Source organism: Plectropomus leopardus, chromosome 19, assembly GCF_008729295.1.
Source record: "Plectropomus leopardus isolate mb chromosome 19, YSFRI_Pleo_2.0, whole genome shotgun sequence".
Lineage (NCBI taxonomy): Eukaryota > Metazoa > Chordata > Actinopteri > Perciformes > Serranidae > Plectropomus > Plectropomus leopardus.
The window spans coordinates 17971943-17990670 of NC_056481.1; the positions used below are offsets into that span (position 1 = coordinate 17971943).

At 44.0% G+C, this 18728-nt stretch overlaps 1 protein-coding gene across 4 annotated transcripts in view; it reads left to right on the top strand.

The window, feature by feature from the left end:
- Nucleotides 1–18728, top strand: part of raraa (retinoic acid receptor, alpha a) — a 178484-nt gene that overhangs the window by 40921 nt on the left and 118835 nt on the right. For 2 of the 4 annotated variants that reach the window (XM_042507470.1, XM_042507471.1), the window contains one exon: nucleotides 9920–10042. The exons of the other annotated variants lie outside the window; for them this stretch is intronic. The gene's annotated coding sequence lies outside the window, so the exon portion shown is untranslated. The remainder of the gene's footprint in view (nucleotides 1–9919; nucleotides 10043–18728) is intronic. 4 annotated transcript variants of the gene reach the window in all.

Sequence of the window (18728 nt, forward strand, 5' to 3'; positions counted from 1 at the left end):
CACTGGCGGCGTTTATTAATTTGCAGGTTCAGACTCTCAGCTGAGGGACCGCTACCAGCAGGTCCTCCACATGCTTTTCTTCTTTTATATTTTTTATTTTTTTTCATGGATTCTACTTAAACTCTATATGCTGCCCCCTTTTTTTTTGACTATTAGCAATTGACCTACTTTATGAATCTAAACTTAGCTGCACTCAAGGCAAAGGAGTGAGTTGATCGTTGTGCTTGTGAAGTGGGGAGGGGGTCAGAGTGTTATCTGTGCTCCACAAAGACACAGGGTTAATTGATGCATGCTGGTGTCAACGTGCTGATTGCTCGCTTTTTTGCCTCGTTGGCTTTTTTAAGCCGCTGTTTAACCCCATTATCTGATTAGTTGTACATATGGAGGGTTAGGGAGTATTTTTTTGTGTGTGTGTGTTAGTCCTAGTTGCCTCACAAAGATGAAGAGCTCTCTCTTTACCTAAGGGGGATGGGGTTTGACAGTACTGTAGCGCCCCCACCCACTTTCCATGCTTCTATTGAAACCCCCAGCACCCGTCATCCCCCCCATTGCTGATAAATGTGTTTTTCTTAAAGGAAGGAGGTGGTTGGTTGAGAGGAGTCTCTTTTAATGTAGCTTTTTTTCAGTCCGTGTGTGCGTGTGTGTTGTGTGTGCGCGCGCGGCCTGCTAATGCACTGCAGGGCCGTGCAGCGGGGCTACAGGCAGGCAGACTCGGAGGCAGGCCCGCAACCTCGACCCCAGCATCATTTGTTTGGACGAGGGCCGTCAGCGCCTGTCGCGCGGCCCATGATGAAGTGTCAGTCGGTAATTGTCCCCGCGAAGCATCCACATCTCAGGGGGTGATGGGGGGGAGGGAGGATGGGAGAGGCAGGGAGCTGACAGAGAGAGAAATGACACCCTTGGCTCCTCCTATTCTCTCTCTCTCTCTGTCCTTTTTACTCCCCCCTTTCTTTCGAGTTTTTCTCCCAAGTCTCCTACAGCTGCACCTCATATGAAGGTCTGCTGTGTGGCTGGCACAATCCAGTGGCTCCCATGGAGCTTCAGCTGGGGCCCAGTGGTAACATAATGTGTGTTTTAAGGCTGTACCAGACTCGGAATTATGCCAATCGAATTGGATTTGGCTGTTCAATAAGAATACTCCACGTTTCATTCTGTTTTACATACAAAGTTTTAAAGTCTGAACAGGGTCAGCGGGCCCAAAATTGTGACAGCGGTCAGTTACGTAATATAATGAACACGCTAACAGTGCTAACGAGGGGTCGTTAACATGCAACAACATTATTTTGCTGACACTAGATATCAAACAAAAGCCAGAGACTGTATCATATTAATTTGTCACGAGCTGTAAATTTACCACTTCTTAGCAGAAAGTGTTCAGCGCTCCCTGTATCAAAGAGTAGCATGAAAGTCAAGAGCATTCACTTCACAGCAAAATCGGGGGACCAAAACATTCCCAGAGGTACACTGCACAGAAAAAAAAACCTGACTCCTCCTCAGTCGACTGAGAGTCTCAGACTCATGATTCGATTTTTTGACTTTCAAGGGGCAGCCCTAGTGCGTTTGTCTATCTTCTATACATTTTTCTGTGTAAAAATAGTTTGTTTTCAACTTTCATTTCATTGTGCAACCCTGAGTTGCAGAATATTTAGTTAACCTTGAATTTCTTTGTGAAACTTGTATAAACTTCCTCAGAATGTGTCTGCCTCTGTGTATGCACATTATCCAGAGTCTATATTTAAACATAGTCTGTTTTCTTTCCTCTATTATCCATCAAGCATTCCTCCTCCTCCTCATTCAACCCTCCATTTTTTCCTTCTAATACTTCCAACATCCCAATTAGCTCTTGTACCTTGTACTTAAAATGGGCTATTTATTTTGGTAAGAGTCCTCTTGAAACCTCATTGGCCAAAACAGTGGCTGCCTCTGTTTGCCTGATCATCGTGATAATACATTTAATATATTTTTCAGCCTTGGTCGTTTTGGTAATTAGATTTAGCGGAGGGCTTATATTGATCAAACAATATCTCTATGTAATGAAAAGCTTTTACAGGACGCACAGCAGCTATTTATAGTGCGATCCATAATGCCGTACGGCGAGGGCCCTAATGCACATCGCCCAGGCTCCTGTGCATAAATCGCCAGCGGAGGTATGAAGTCAGAGCCCAATATAAGTAGCTCCATGATGGAGAGGTGGGGGGTCGAAAAGAAAGATGGAGTAGAAGGAGAAATTAAAGAACAGACAAAGGATCAGGTAAAAGAGGGAAGAAAAGGGGGCAGAATAAAAAAACAGCAGAGGATCCAATGTGGAGAAGATTGATACTGAAAGGTGGGCAGGGCAGGAAATGGAGATGCAGAAAAAGGCGAGGCAGCTAAGAGAGACGAGGATATGAAGGAAACCACCTTGAGATATGAGTCCTATATTTCCAGTTTCCTTGTTCCTCCATAAGACCTCCAATACCCCACTACCACTATCACCTCCTCTATGATGATGGGATGAAAACTGTAATGCATGCTAGATCAATGATAGGGTTCCTTATAGGAACAAGGGGAGGTAAGTGAGGAAGAATGAGTTAGAGAACAAAGACTGCAAAGCATGTGTCTGTAGGAAGGAAGAATGAAAGATAAAATATGAAGCAAGAGAAGAGAAAAAAAATACAATAACAGACCACCAGACGATGGAGACACCATTATTTTGGCGTGTGGCTCCCTATGACACCCTGAGGACAGCAGGTGAATTAGGAGGAGGCAGATGGGATGCCTCCAAGTCCCTGTCCCTCTGTCTGTGTCTGTCTGTCTGTCTGTCTGTCTGTCTGTTGGGTGGCTGCAGGTGGAACAGAGCCTGCCACTCCTGCTGTCTAAATGAGGACCCCCTCTCCTCTCTCTGTCTCTCTCTCTCACTCACACACACACACACATTCACACACTGTCTCTCTCTTTCTCTTTCTCTTTAATGGGACACGGGCCTGGGGCGCTGAACCAGCTCCCTCCGGAGCAACACACACACACAGCATGCACACACACTGATCATACATTACAGACACTCCTGGATGCCCTTGCACATGGTGTGACACACACACACACACACACACACACGCACAGAAAGGGAGAAGCGAGGGAAACCACAGCCCCCCAAATTATGCCCCAGTCTGTGAGATGATGAATCTGGTTGGTGATTAGTTAGTTGAGGAGGGAGGCGCACTGCTTAGGCCCTTTAATGGGCCATAATTTGGAAGATAACTGTATTGTCCTATCTCTCTTGACATTTAAATCTAATCAGACCCTGCTGGTTAGCACTGTGGTCCAAGACGAGGGAGCCTGGGAGGGATGAAAGACTGCTAGTGGAGAGGGATCGGCCCTTAGTGGGGCGTGCATCCCTATGGGCTGAGGCTAAGCAATTAGAACACAAGCCCGGGCACACACATTATTTTCTGCATTGCTTTTTTTATTTATTTTTTGTTTAACCAGCGATCAGATTACGGGGCCGTTAATTCAGTAAGAGAATAGCATAGGAACAGATACATTCAAACTCGCTTGCCCATCCACACACACACACATACACGCACGCACGCACTCATGCACGGACGCATGCACGGACGGATGCACGCACGCACACACGCACGAACGCACAAGGGAGTCACTCCAAGGCCTCTTCCTTGCTCCTTATTACCACCGATGAGATGCTCAGTTTGATTAACACTTCTCTTTCATCCTCTTCATTAGCAGGAACGCCACTGCAGCAGCAGCAGCCGTGGCCCATGAAAAGAGGGCATGAATTAGAATCCACTTATTCCATAGACTGCCACTAATTCCGCACAATGGCGGTTAATGGTGGGGAGTAATAGAAAAAGGGTGGTTCTAATTGTTTCTTTGGACGGTGCAGTGCACGCTGCAGCAGCTGTTTCTCTACAGCAAAGCAGGCCCGCCTGAACAAAGGCCAGAGCCGGTGTTGGAGGGTCCGCACGACTCCGTTCGATAGAGCTCACGAGCAATAAATGTGTGTAGACGAGCCAATTTCCTCTGGCGAAGCGTCTTGCCGAGTGGAGGAGCTGGGCCCCAGTCAATGAGAACCACCTGGTGCTGAGGGAAGTGATTAGGGTTGGCACCACAGCGAGTGAAGAGCTGTTTTGTTAAGGAGGATTGAGATGCAGAGAGAATTGGGGGGGTTGGCTCACCCCAGTTTGGTTTGTTGGAGAAATATTGACGTAAGGTTTTTGTCAGAGTGAGATCAGAGGCACAATGTTGTTTTGTTGGTGCTCAATTAGAAGGAATTATTTTGGTTACGGCATGTGTTTTTGGGTTTTGACGCTGGTGCTGATTGCAGAGTGGGCTGGAGCGTGGGATGTGCCACAACAGTGGGGTTGTGGGTTCAGCTCCCACACAGACTACACACATACCAACTTAGAAGTCGAAATAGTTCAGAGAGTGGCTAACCACGGAGAGGATGAACACTTTGTCTGCACTGATGGGAATTTTATTGCAACCGCAAAAAAAAATTATCCGTAAATGCAGAGAGAGTGGTGATGATATCTGCATGGTAGGAGGCTCAGCTGCAGCGGGGCCCACCCATACTACAAACAGACTCTTTTGATAAAAGCCCCTTCAAATGGCATTCAGTGTGCTTTGTTTCAGTACATCACTGTGACATTAAATCAACACAGGCATTACAAAAATCGGACTTATTTTTTCCATGGCAAGGACTGGCCAAAAACCACATTTGTGAATATTTACTTAAAGAAAATCTCAATCTGATAAAGAAATCTCTTATTGGTGCCAACTGTCTATGGTAAAAAAGCTCTGATCAAAAAAACGTTTATTTTTAATGGGATGACTAACAGCCAAAATACACGCAGTACGGATGCAGAGCGACACATCTGCCTCAACTGAAGCTGTGACACTAATGGTTCTTGTCCACAGGAACCGTCATTTCCATGCTTCCCATTTATTGTCTATATAAGCAGCCATGAAATGTATTTTGGTGGCACTGCATTGCATTTCAAGAGATGGGGGGTCCGCTCTTTACTTGCATAAATTTGAATTGATTCACCGCCTACTTCTCTGCAAATGCTTTGGTGGAAACTGTCAAAGCAGTAGAAAAACTTTTAAACTAACTGATGTTGATCTAAAATGATGACAGATTCAGCAACCTCATGACTTCGTTCTCGCTTAAAATGTTGAAAAACATGTCGATGAACTGTTTTCGTAACAAGAGAAAGTTTTCAAACGAGGCGCCATGCTGGTGCAATTTGAAATCTGGGAGTAGACAGCCCATGGGCATAGCGGCACACCCATCAAGCGTCCAATGTTGGGAAGTTACATGGCCTCTGACGTACTGTGGACACGTACTGCGACCACTGAAGCTATGTGCACCAGCATTGAACTGTTTATCTTTTACAAGGCTGCACTGTTTTACACACACCAGACAGCCCTCCAACAGGTAAAAACTACATAGAACTGAATAAAACATGAGTACAATCTCTTAAAAAAGGATTCAAATAAATACATCATCGTACCAGAATATCATTTGATATTGTGCAATATTTTATTTATTTATTTATTTCATTTACATCATTCTTGCGTCTGTCTGCATGGAAAAGGGGGCGTTGACACAATGTACGGCGCCGAAACAAAAAAACATAGAGAAACTGGAAAGCAATACTGAACGTTAGAATACAGCACAAGACACTGGCCTTTACACTCCGCTTTGATCTATTTTTATTATAACAAAACTTATTTTAACTTCACTATAACAGTACTTTATTTAACTTTCTACTTTAGTTTTACATTACACTTTATTATAACTGTAGTTTATGTACCTTTATTTTATGACAGTAGCTGCTTTATTTGTAACTGTAGTTAATTTGATACTTTTGTATTTTAGTAATTTACAGTAGTTTAGAGGAGATTTAAAAATATCGAAATATATACCATGTATCGTGATAAAGCCTAGAAATATTGTGATATCATTTTAAAGCCATATCACCCAGCCCTACAGCCGATGCATACAAACTCTGGCACTCAGTAAGCTAGCACGAAACCACTAGCTACAAAACGGAGTCTGTGTAGCAGTTAAAAAAGCTCCTTTTTACCCTGCCTATGCAACTCATCATGTCCACGCCCCATGTATTTTGGCTGTTGCTGTACAGGTAGATTAAAGGATAAACTGTCAGTTATGATAACACAGTACTCACCAAATTAGCAGCAAAGATGGAGGAACATGCCAACATTATTACAACAAAGTCAGACTGAGCTAGAATCAAGCATTCACATGATTTTTGTAAAGAAGCCAAATTGCCAAGGGTGTCTATGAGGAGCAGTTTGGATGCAATTTCGCCATTTGCCTTTTGTTTTGTTTTTGTCTGAATGCTTTTGGCTAACCTTGCGGTTTGTTCTAAAGCTTTATTATCATCTGACTGCTCATGTTTTTGCCTCGTCTGACTTCTTTATTGTAGTAATGTGGCAGCGTTCCCAGATTGCGGCAATTAACTTGGTGAATACAACGTTATTATTACCCTTAGAAATAGCAGCCAAAACTATGAAACCCAAGTTGTAATAAACCAGAATTATCCTTTAAATTAAATAATACATGCTTATTGCGCTGCTCATTTTCTTCGAGATAAGCCCCCAGAGCTCAACTTCTGAGCCAGTGCTCCATTCATCGGAGGGCTCATTCACTTTGATGTTTATTTAATTTATTTGACCTTTTAATTTAACTGGGCATGTCAGATCCTTCTCTGCTACCTAGGCTGATGACAGTGTGCTCACCTTGTGTGTGTGTGTGTGCTTGTGCGTGTGTGTGCCTTACCACCGGGGTTATCACGGTTGAGTGAATTTTGGCTGGTGGACAGTAGGGCTGATCACATTTGATGATGGAAATACATACCACAGAGGATTGTGTGTGTGTTTATGTGTTTTGTGTACGTGTGTATATGTGTGTATACAAAGGCAGAGTGATAGCAGGGAGATCAAGGAGGTCATGAGAGTCCTGGTTGTGTCTCTGGCTGGCATCAGTCTCTATGTCTCTGCTTGTTTGTCGCTATTTTCTCCTGAATCTACTGTTCTTGTATCATTATCTTTATCTTCACCTGTTCTTTTTATCGTTACCTAGTTCCCCTTAGAGGATTTTTGTAAAGTCCAGCATCCCCATCTCTTTACTATGGCCCACTTGTCTTCTGCTCTCCTCTCTCCTCCTCCCTGCCTCTGCCCAGTGTCCTCATTGTCCCTCTCGCTCTCTGTTTCTCTTTCAATCTCTCTTCATCTCTGTTCATCTCTCCATCTCTCCCCAGTCTGGATCTTGGCATTTAGGCCTCTAATTGAGCTGGCGTCACTTGAATACCTCATAAAGCAGGAACAGCAGAGAATCCCGTCATTGTTTTCTGTGCCCTGGACTCAGAGAGAGTGGGCAGGGCTGCTCTACTCTGTGTGTGTGTGTGTGTGTGTTTGTGTGAGATAGAGAGTTTTATAGAGAGAAGGAAATAGAAACTATGAGAGATTTTGCAATTTTATGAATGCACACTGTATGTTTATTTGTATTTTGCTTGTGCGTGTGTCCATTTCACAATGTTCCTTGGCTTTCTTAACCGTCGGTTTGTGTGCTGAAAGCATTGTTGCAGAGAAAAAGACACCCATAATAATCCGTTATAAACCACTATTCTTTGGTTCCAGCCTCATCTGTGAGAGGATTTTATGGTTTTCTCTGTTTTATATAATAATGAACTGGCTCTTTAATCTTTGGACTGTTAGTTAGACAAAACCAAACTTTTGCAGACCTCACCTTAAACTGGAAATTGTGCCATGCAATTTTGTAAGAAGTTTTGTGACCTATAATCGATTCTTAGAGAACTAATTGTTAGTTGCATCCCTACATGTCCAATTTACTTTTCTCTGAGTGTGTTTGATATGAAACAGTTGTGATTCTTCTGTTTCTTTCCTTGGAATAATTCAAATGATGTGCTTCAAATCTGCAGAAGCAGATATGATTTTTCTTTTTCTCAGCTGACACTCCGTCCCCACCCCCATTCCCAAAAAGTGAAATTAAGCAATACCCTGCTCCTCTTCCAAAATGTGTTTGACAGCTACTTCAGCTCTCCACTAACAAATCCCAGCACTTGCATGCACGCACGCATACACAAAGACACACACATGCACAAAAATACCTTGGAACAAATCCCTGGCTAGCTCCAGTGTGCTGCAGAGGTACTGATCAATCCGGGTGAGGTTGTGTGGTCTCCATTTCTTGATACAGCACATAGTTGTAATCTTCACCTTTCACTTTCTGCCCTCAAGGCCCTGGGGCTGTGTGTGTGTGTGTGTGTGTGTGTCTGTGTGTGTGTGTGTGTGTGTGTGTGTGGGGGGGGGGGGGGGGGTGAGAGAGAGAGAGCGCTAGTTGCACATGGGACTTTTCTTGCTTCTTTTCAGGTGAGAAGCAGAGGTGGATAGAAAGAGTGTGTGAGTGAGCGAGGGAGAAATGGTCTGAGTTCTAGAGTTGCAAACAGAAAGAGACCCACTGCAGGATGCCCTACAGGCAACTAACGTAGCTCACACACCCACACACATATACACACTCACACACACGCATAGAAAAAAAAAACTGATAGAAAAAAGTGAAATGTGAAGCAGTGGCAGCACACATCAACACATACAGTAAGAGACTCACACTTAGACACACTGACATGTACACCGATCTGTGTGTGTGTGTCTGTGTGTGTGAGTGTACATGTCTTTGTTCTGTCTGGCTGTCCTCTTGGCACGTAAATCATAATGGATCTCATTATCCAGCTGGGATGGCTTGGTGGGGCCTGTCTGGCGGGAGATGATAGCTGGATGGCTGAGGGGCTGCCACCACACACACACACGAATACACAGACATACACACACATATGCACACTCAGCTTTATCCATGTATGCATGTTATTTAGCTTGCATAGCTACTGTAGGAGCATATACGGTTCATTCCCACTCTTATCATAAACAGAAGGACAGACAACTACACACATGCACACATGCACGCACGCACACACACACACACACACACACACACACACACACACACACAACTTGCAGCCCATCCAGACACAATGGACATTAGTGGCTCAGCTTGCCGTCAGACAGAAGGGGAAGCGATGCAGAGCAGAGGGAGGGACGGATGAAAAATGGAACTTATCCTCTTACTCCCTCTCTCTTGTCATCGCCCCCTTCTCCCCCTTCCATTCTTTCTTTCTTTCTCCCTCCCTCCCCATCTCCTATCTGTCACTTGTTTGGAGGACACCGGCAGATGTCGGTTTGTCCCTCGAGGTGAGCGGGGCTTGTGCTGCCATCTTTTTCCTCCTTATCACAGTGCAGTCTCCCACATAGGACGCAAGCAAATCATGAATCACGCGTACAGGCCATGCAGAAGACATCGGTTGTGAGGTGGAAAAAAAAAATGTTGTGTCTCAGTAAATCACTTGTTCTGTGAGTCTTGTACACAAGCACACACACACACACGTGCTGCAGCCATTCGGTATCCGAGCAGTGCTGGCTTTTATGCTGTGAATACAGGCGGAGCAGTTGGTTGCTCGTAACACGGTTAGGGCCTACACCATTTGTCTGGACATGACCATTACCCAAGCCAATTACTGGCTGGTGTACAGGCGACTCGCCAACAACCTAATGTTTTCCCGTCATGCCTGCCCCCCCTCAAACCCCTCCCCTTACAAACACACACACACAAGCAGAAAGAAGGGGTGGGGGAATAGATAGAGAGGAAGGATGGAGGGCCTGGGGCAAATCCCCCACCCCACTGACTGATACAGCTAATAAACTTTCATTTAAGCTAATGTTCCTCTTTTTCTGCTTTCTCTCCCCTCTGTTCCTCCCTCTCATCTCTTACCTTTCTCTCTTTCCTCTCTATTTCCCTCTCTTCATCTCTTCTGTGTTCCAGAAGAGGGGCTTGTCCGAGCAATCGATGCAGGCAGCCCACCAGCCGGAAGCCCAGTTGGCCGAACAGCACACCACTCAATCAGCCTGAACAGCAACACAAAGCGGCTGCTGGCGACCAACAGAGGTAGACACACTCTCTATATACAGCAGTAGATCCTGGACTGAGCTCATTTCATAAATCATATACACACACTGCACAACAGCAGTAAACGTAATTCAGTTTTATACATCAAAACAAAGCCAACTGAATCAACAACAACACATCAAAGTCCTCTTTAAAATAGCACAGACGGTCCGGAGCGCTTTGGCTCACGTCTCCTCGCAACTGCCAGCCCTTCTATCTTTGAATACTCTAGGTGCTGTGCTAATTAAACTTTCAAACAAAGCATGTTTCTCTTATATTTATAGCAGCTCAATGGGCTTTGTCTGAGACCACATTTGGCTCCATGTGCACATGTGTGGTTTTCCCTGTGCTCGTTACTGTGTCAGTATGTGTTGACAGTGGACACGCTTTGTACAACCACAGGGCTCGCAGTTGCTGCACTTTTCCCGTTTTTTGCTTTTCTGCAGCAGCTGCTATATGTCTGTGCAGTGACTTAATTCTAGGATTTGTGTGGTGTTTCATTGCATCTTGCAGTCATAATGTACAGTATGTGACGTGTGTGCATGCTCACATGAGCTGTATTTGTTCTCAGTTGATCTGTTTGTAAGTGTGTGGTAGAAAAGGGTTTCTGCTCTTTGTCAGCTGAGCAGGGAAAGGCTTTCAATTTGAAAAGACTAGTACCTTGGTTTTCCCTCCTATTAATTAGTTGCAGTACAAGTTAGCCAAAACAATATTTTAATATGGTATTATAAAAACTATGACCTATTTTGTCAAGGCTTTATCTTATTTGTCTCAAAAGCCAACAGTAGTAGTAGTAGGGTGGCAGGGAGGTTTAGGTGTTAAAGGTCTGGTTTATAGGATTTAGGGGCATCTATTGGCATGGTACAAAATACTCAAAACTATGTTTTCCTAAGTTTATTATCACCTGAAAACAGGAATCATTATGTCTTCATTACTATAGAATGACTCTTTAACATTTGGGTCCCCATCATATTCAGTCCATCATATTGTTCTACAACAGCCCAGAACTAACAAATCAAACACTAACTCTAGATAGGACCATTTGTGATTCGTATATTTGTGTTTTTTGCATTTTTGCATTGGCCACCGTAGTTCTCCTACATGCTTGGGACACGAGAGAAGTTTAAGTTCTGCAACCTCTTCAGTAGTTGACACTACATCCTACACACTGGATCTTTTAGATCGTAAATACTGTGTGACATTAGAGATGTATCTTGAGGTAGAGATTTAGCAATTAGGTTTCTACCGGGGGCAGGTTATATAGCAAATCAATGTTGGACTCTCATGTGATATATATACAGTGATGGAAGATGTTGTCCATATGGTACACCTGTAGCTGTGATTAACAGTTTTATCGTCCATGTCAAAAAATAGTAAAAATCATGCCCATCATAATTTCACAGAAACTCAGCATAATGTCTACAGACGTTGTTTTGTTCACTCAGTTTGTAATAATATATAATGGACAAAATCAATCTCTGTCATGTTTCTGTTTTGCAGCATGGTACATGCAGGACACAAAATATAAAATGAAAACATCAGCTGGCTACTCACTGTGCCCAATTACACTAATGTTCCCTCAGTATCGTACTACATGTGTAGACACTGTTTGTTGGTTAGTTTTATCCACTGTAACACCTTAAAGGCTAATCTTTGCCATTTTAAAGTTCAACATTTTTGTCAAAAGTGGAGCTTAAACACAATCAACATTGATTTCCCACCTTAATCTGATAATAATTGGTTCCCCGAGACCTGCGTGTTTAAAGTGTGCGAGAGTGTCTACAACAACAACATCCTGAGCCCTGCTAATTGAAATCATCTCTTCATGTGCCACAAGTCAGGATCCATTAAGGCAGATTAGGCCCCAACAAACAGTAAACCGTGGTAAATCAGGGTCATCAGATGGCGTGGACAGTCAGAGGAGAAATCCCTCTGCACATGCTCTCTCAGCAGAAGGACAGCGGAGGCGTGCTGTCAGGGAGCGAGCGGCCACTGTGTGGCCATTAAGTACACTATCGGGCTCGCTCATGTCAAGGACCTTTGGCAGCTTTTGATATATCAAAGAAGAGCTTGATTTGTTGAGTGCGCAAAAATCTGAAGTAGAATCGCTTCTTTTCCCTTCTTTATCCACTGACCTACAGGTAAACACACGTCTCCGTCACTCCTTAGTACTCTTTTTCTCCCTGTGTCTCTAAATTGCCTTTGATGCTTAAAGTGAGCAAAGTTACACCCAGAAGAGGGGGAGAGAAATCTCCTGGGTGTGAATTCATGAAGTTTCTTCATGTACAGTATTCCTGCATTCAGATTTCTGCAACCTACATGCTTACCTGAGCCGGATTTCTGTGACGTGAGCAGACTTTGAACTGAGTGATGTGCACCCGTGCTGTGTGCTCATCCTCACAAAGGTGCAGGGCCCTGTATGCTCTGCGCTGGATGCGCGCTGCAGTAGGCGAAGCAGACAGTCTTAGTATTTTTTAATAAGATGGGCAATAACAATAAATCCCATAGGCTGATCACCCACTCGCCACTCTTCTTCTCTCCCAACCAAACCCAGAGCGATGCAGCATTACCCTGCTGCCGCCTTCAATTACGCCATTCATCATGCGTCTTATCTGGCCCCCGGTTTGATTGAGTGTGCAATGGGAGGCGTCGCAAACCCTGCATTCTCCACAGTGTGTGTGGGGTGTGTGTGTGTGCGTGCGCATGCGTGTGTGTGTGTTGGGGGTGTTGACAGGAATGGAAAACTGCATTTGGGGGGATGTGGGCATGTGGCGGCGGGTGAATATGGGATGTATTGGGATGTATGACTGTGTGAAGAGAGGCTGAAGTGCAGTGAGGGAGGGAGAGAGTGTGTGTGTGTGTGTGTGTGTGTGTGTGTGTGTGTGTGTGTGTGTGTGTGTGAGTGTGAGTGTGAGTGTGAGCGCATGGCAAATCTACAGGAGTGTATAAATCAAACCAGATGATCGTCCCCCGCTCTGATCCGCTCCGTCTCAGCAAGCACATTTCTCTTTTTTTTCCCCTCCTACTGTCCCTGTACTTCCTTCCTTACCTCCTTCCCCCTCCTCCTCGTCTTCCTCTTCTCTGGAACAGATTTGTCTGGGGGCCCCTGTCTAATCTCCAGCAGTGCCGGGTGTTGGGAGACGGGCGACAAATTTTAATAAGCAACTGGGCGCTGTAATTTAGCGGCCTGGGAGGGAGATTAGGCTGATTGATGCTGGGCTCGTCTAATGGTCCAGCCTACGGCTCCCAGCCCAAATTGGTGGTAATGAAAGTTTTGTGCAAATTGAGATGGAGGAAAATAAGGCATCCACACTCTCTCTATCTTCATTCAATCTCTGCATTCATCTCTCTGTTTCTGTCTCCCTGTTCATTTTCTCCTCTGCTCTCAATCTTTTTGACAAGGTGTGTCTTTCTCTCCTTCTCCGTAAGTAACATCCTCATTCTTTCACCCCCTCTTTCTTTTCTTTATCCATTTCACTTTCTCTCTTTCAGGCTCTTTCTTCATCTCTGTCTTCCTTTGTCATGCCCACCGCTCGCTCTGCCTCGTTACCAGAATCGATTTGTCCCTCATCTGTTTTCTCTTCCTTTTTTCCCCCTCTCTTTCGCTGTTTTATAGTTTTTCTTTTGCACTCCTGAGTCAGTTTCTGTCCCTACTTAACTCCACCGGGTAGGTTATTTACTTTTACTCCCTCCCTCCTCTTCCTTGGCCAAGCCCGTAGGAGATTTATGTGTGTGTGTTTGTGTGCAGATGGGTCTGGAGGTGTTGTCTGAGTCGCTCTTGTGTTGTCAGGATAAATTCATTGAGATCTACAGAGAGATGGGACGACGACACTGATGGCTGTCTTTCTCTACCTCCACCTCTCTTTGCTTGTTTTCCTCTTTTACTTCTCTCTGTTTCTCTTTCTCTCCCCTGCGTTTTCTCTTCATCCCACCAAATCACTTTCAGCTGGCCTGCCACTTTGACAGGCTCCGTCTGCCATGCGTTATTAGGCCGTGGAGATTTCCAGGCCACTATTCAGGATATAGCGAATGCGTGTCAGTGTCCAGCGCCTTGTCCCACTGGCAAACTCTAGATTGTTCCATATATTTGTCAGAATGTTTTTGCAATATTACGAATTTCAGTTAGCTATACCAAGCAAATCCCAGCTGAGGTTTGAATTTGAGTTTTTTGTATTACATTTCGTGCATCTGGAGTTGACTTTTCTTATTTTTTTTCTCTGAGAATATAGAATATTAAGAATATATAAGAGAAATTTAAGAGAGTGTTGTTGTATGAGGCCAATTATATCACAAGATACTTGGCTATGGGGGCAGCGCTAATCCAGTGATAATAGAAGACTTGATATTCTGACTGTCATAAGATCCCCAGAGAATGGATATAATGTAAACTCATATGGGATTTCTAGCCTTCTGATATGTGTACATCAACATGTGCATTTTGTTTCATCTATAGAGTCTCACAATTCCCACATGTGAGTGGGTCTGTATGTGTGTTAACCAGCTATACAGCTCCCAACAACAAAGCGACTGTCTTCCGGCACTTTTCAGTCCCCCTTTCTCTTAACTCCCACACAGCTCTCTACTCGTGTTATTTTTTTAAAAAGACGATGCTGCTGCACTTGTCCTCCTCCTCTCTGGCTGCCATCTTGAGTTATGCACTGATCTATCATTAATAGCTTCATTAGCATTTTTCTCCCTCTGAGGTGCTTGTGTATATAGTTAAAACTACAGCACGGATGCTCACATCATTAAACAAGCGAACATCCTGAATTCTCTCTATGACAAAAGCGGAGGAGGGTATGAGGAGGTAATACCACCAATACATTTGGAGAGTTCCCAACATAAAGCATGAACACGGTCCCCAAATAAGCATCGCCTCTTTTGTTCCCCCTCAAGGCCTCCAGTAAAGTGTGTTTCCTAACTCTTCCTAATATTGCACAACCAGTGTCCTTTTGCAATATCCTGGACGAATGTGAACAAGACGAGCATTTATTCCAAACCTGATTTGCACTCCAACCAAGACAGAAAACGAGCAAGGCGACAACTTTGATGCTCAACAGCAGAGATGCAGCACAGTTGGGTAGCTTAGCCCGTAAATGAGTGGCAACCGCCTGTGAAGTTTATCTTGGCGAGAGGCAGCCCTTGTTGATTGCTCACCAAAGTCTGTGGTTGGGATCCCAGACAACACAACATAATCGTGCTTCCCGAGCCCCGACAACTGCCTAAATGCAGTGTGGTTTAGGAGCTGGTGTGGGTAATTTCAGATTGGATGTGGCCTCTTTCCACAGGAGCTGTTAAGGCTTTGTAAGGTTCACACTCGGCTGGCCAAAGTGGTTTGTCAAAAATGATTGTTTATTTTTCTTGGGGAGAGAGAGAGAGAGAGGGAGGTTTGTATTTTAGAGACCGATGACGGAAACACGGAATGCGGCTTGGGCCGTAAACTCGTGGGAATTCTTAGTTCCTGGTTTCCTTTTTACAGTTGTAGCTCATTTAAAATGTCCGGTGGTCAGGCATGCAGTAATTTGGCACTGTTCAGCACATTGCACAAGTTTTTATGCAGGCCAGCACACTTTGCTGTTTCTTGGAGAAGCAGTAAGACAGGGCCATTTTAATAAATAAACCCTTGGGACAAAAGAACAATGGATAATGCTTGGCTGCTCCCTTTACTATTTTCTCTGCATTTGCCTCGCTGGATTTGATTTCAGCTCGATTTGTTGAAAGGTTTTCTAATGATACGGAGTGATCACTTTGAATGTCTACCACTTAGTGCAGTAATACTCATCTTCTGGCCAAATTTGGTCCCTGACAGGGTACTGGGTTGCCCCCCAACCATTTTCTAATTCACAATAAAAAGATAAAGTAATTCACACTGGGATTTGGTTTTTTACTTTTAGTATACATAAAGTGTAAAGATGTGAAGGATCTCCTGCACCCCCTGACAGAGGTCCCAGTGAAGTCCATAGAAATGCCTAAAATCCTTAAAATGTCCTAAAGTCCTTGAAATGTCCCTAAATCCTAGAAATGTCCTAAAATTCTTGAAACACCCTAAAATCCTTGAAACATTCTAAAATCTTAGAAATGTCCTAAAATCCTCAAGATGTCCTAAAATCCTCGAAATGTCCTAAAATCCTAGAAATGTCCTGAAGTCCTAGAAACTTCCTAAAATCCTGGAAATGTCCTAAAATTCTAGAAATGTCCTAATATTCTAGAAATGTCCTAAAATTCTGCAAACACCCTAAAATCCTAGACATGTACTGAAATCCTATAAACATGTATGGAGCTGCTGCGACTGGCCCCTGGCCTCCTGTCATTTTGCAAAAGTGGCCCCCAAGGAAAGCAAGTGGAGTATCCCCGGTCTAGTGATTATCTTTCCACGATACAGGCCAGTGGAGGGGCAATAATGCAGGAAACCAAGAGCTTATGAATAGCCTCTGTTTGCTGAATGCTCTCCTCCCACCTCATAGTTTTATGGTGGATGATGCTGTGAGGTATTAAATGGGCTGACGGAGCGCTTTGATGTTGAAATTCCCCTTCATATGATAGTGGGATATGCCTGATAGTATGGGCAGCAAGGGAGGGTTTTTTCTGTTCCTGTGGCTGGTTGATGTGCAGCAGGGTGGGGGGAAAAATGAGGGGTGGTGGAGGGAAGGAACATGGCGAGGTGCTGATGGGAAAGAGACGAATGGTGCGCCAGTGTCAGAAGTGGTCATGTGCTGAGGAAAGAGTAGGGGGGAATGAGAGGGAGGATGGAAGGAGGGCTTGACTGATTAACCTGTTTACCTCCCTGAAAATGCTCCAGGCGCCATTCTGATTAAAGTTCAGTCTTTCATCTATCATCGCCATGGCTGGCCTGAACCTTCAGAGCTGCCGATACCAAACACTGTCAAAAGGATCGAGCCTCCAGCCTGAGCCGCCACCACATCCTCCACCAGCAAAGCTAATGCTCTTGACCATTTGCATCTCATCCTTCCTTGTCAGCTCTTGACTTGCCAGGAACCCACCTGCATATGATTCTCTCTTCTGTCTCTGACACTTTTTATCTCACATGCTGAGTTTGTCTGGATGTCTCTCTTTATCTACTCCTCCCATTCTGCTTCTAAGCCTTTTGCTCTCAAGCCTCCCTGGGAATGGTGCTTGTGCGTCTTAGCCTGTTTCCTCCAGTGATGTGCTTTCCCAACTCAAGGCTTTTAGCACCTCCAGTATAATACGATTACACCCGTTTGGGGACGTGATATTGTCAACGGCTTTCTAAAAATACCTCTCCAGTCCAGTCGCAGCAGCACAGTAGCGCTGCAAGTGGACTGTATGCAGGGACTGACAGAGGCAGTGCTGCACACAATGTTCTGGCCACTCAAGCACAAATGTTAGGCCTTTAAAAGCTTTTTGCACCGTCACAGTCCCAGTGTTTGTGAGGACAACCGAATGGGGAAGTAAAAGACAGGAGTCGGCAATTAGGTCCAGTCGTGGACCGTGGGGTTATGTGAAGGCATACAGGTGTAGTGGAGACGCAGGCTTGGCAGAAGAAAAACAACAACATGCGCTGTTTTAGCAAATGCACAAAAGGACATATTTAAGTGATAAAGCTAGCTAGCAGCCAAATGTTTACCATCAGGAGAAAAAGGAGGAAATCAGTTGATGCAATTATAGAGCTAAAAAGCCAGTCAGTTAGGAATTCAAGGTAAATGGTTAGGACAACAAACCGTAGGACTTCTTTCTCGTTTCATACCAAAGCAATCGCAAAAATAAATGTTGTCATTGTACGCTTTTGCAAACCATGGATATGTCACATTTGGTTATTATATAGCAGGTATGTTGACACTTTTCTGTGCATTTCAGCAATGCTGTGGTGAATGTGTGGATATGGTTAGCACAAAAATCTCTTGGTAAGGGTTAGGAGATCTTGGTTATCATGACCATTAGAAAATCACAAATATAGTACATTTATGTTTCATATGTATCAAATCAACATTTCTAAAGTGTTGAAGCTTTGGTTACATGCACAGTGCATAAGCTGACTTACTCATCAGGAGTTTGAGGGGACGGTGGATGGTATGAGACTAAGGAAAAACAACTGCCAAGCTGCAGAGCACAGCGCAAGACCAACAAACAACAAAAAATATTGTTTTTTAGCAGCACACTGAGTATTTCCATCAATTCCTGGCATCTAAACTGGGTATTTTAAGCAAAAACAATCTTTTCTAACCCTTGTCAAGTCAAGTTTGTGTCTTAGTCTAACCAAAACTTAACCATAGCATTGTCAGATCATGAAGCATTTTTATTTCTCAGTGATTTTTGGAAGGCACTAATTCAGATTTGAAAATGTTTACATGTTTGGTTTTGGACGGTGGTTACAAACGTCATTGAATTTGGAGGAGTTGTTGGTTTGGAATTCTTGTGTTTTCCTTTTTTTAAAATAGATAATAGATACCTCTTAACTCCCTTTTTGATGCAAAAGATTGTCGAGGCCTGAAATCAGGACTTTGAAAAACTGTAGACACAAAATAGTGTCAATCCTACCTTTTTTTGGCAGTGATAGTCGCTTCCTGTCTTCTTTGCATTAAAAGTGTTGAAAATCCCTTTTGGGTAGAATCTTACAGAAATACACTCGTATTTAATTTAAATAAAGTTAACATTTGCTTTGTTTACTGGACCTTATCTCAGCACCGAAAGCATAAACTGCCTGTCA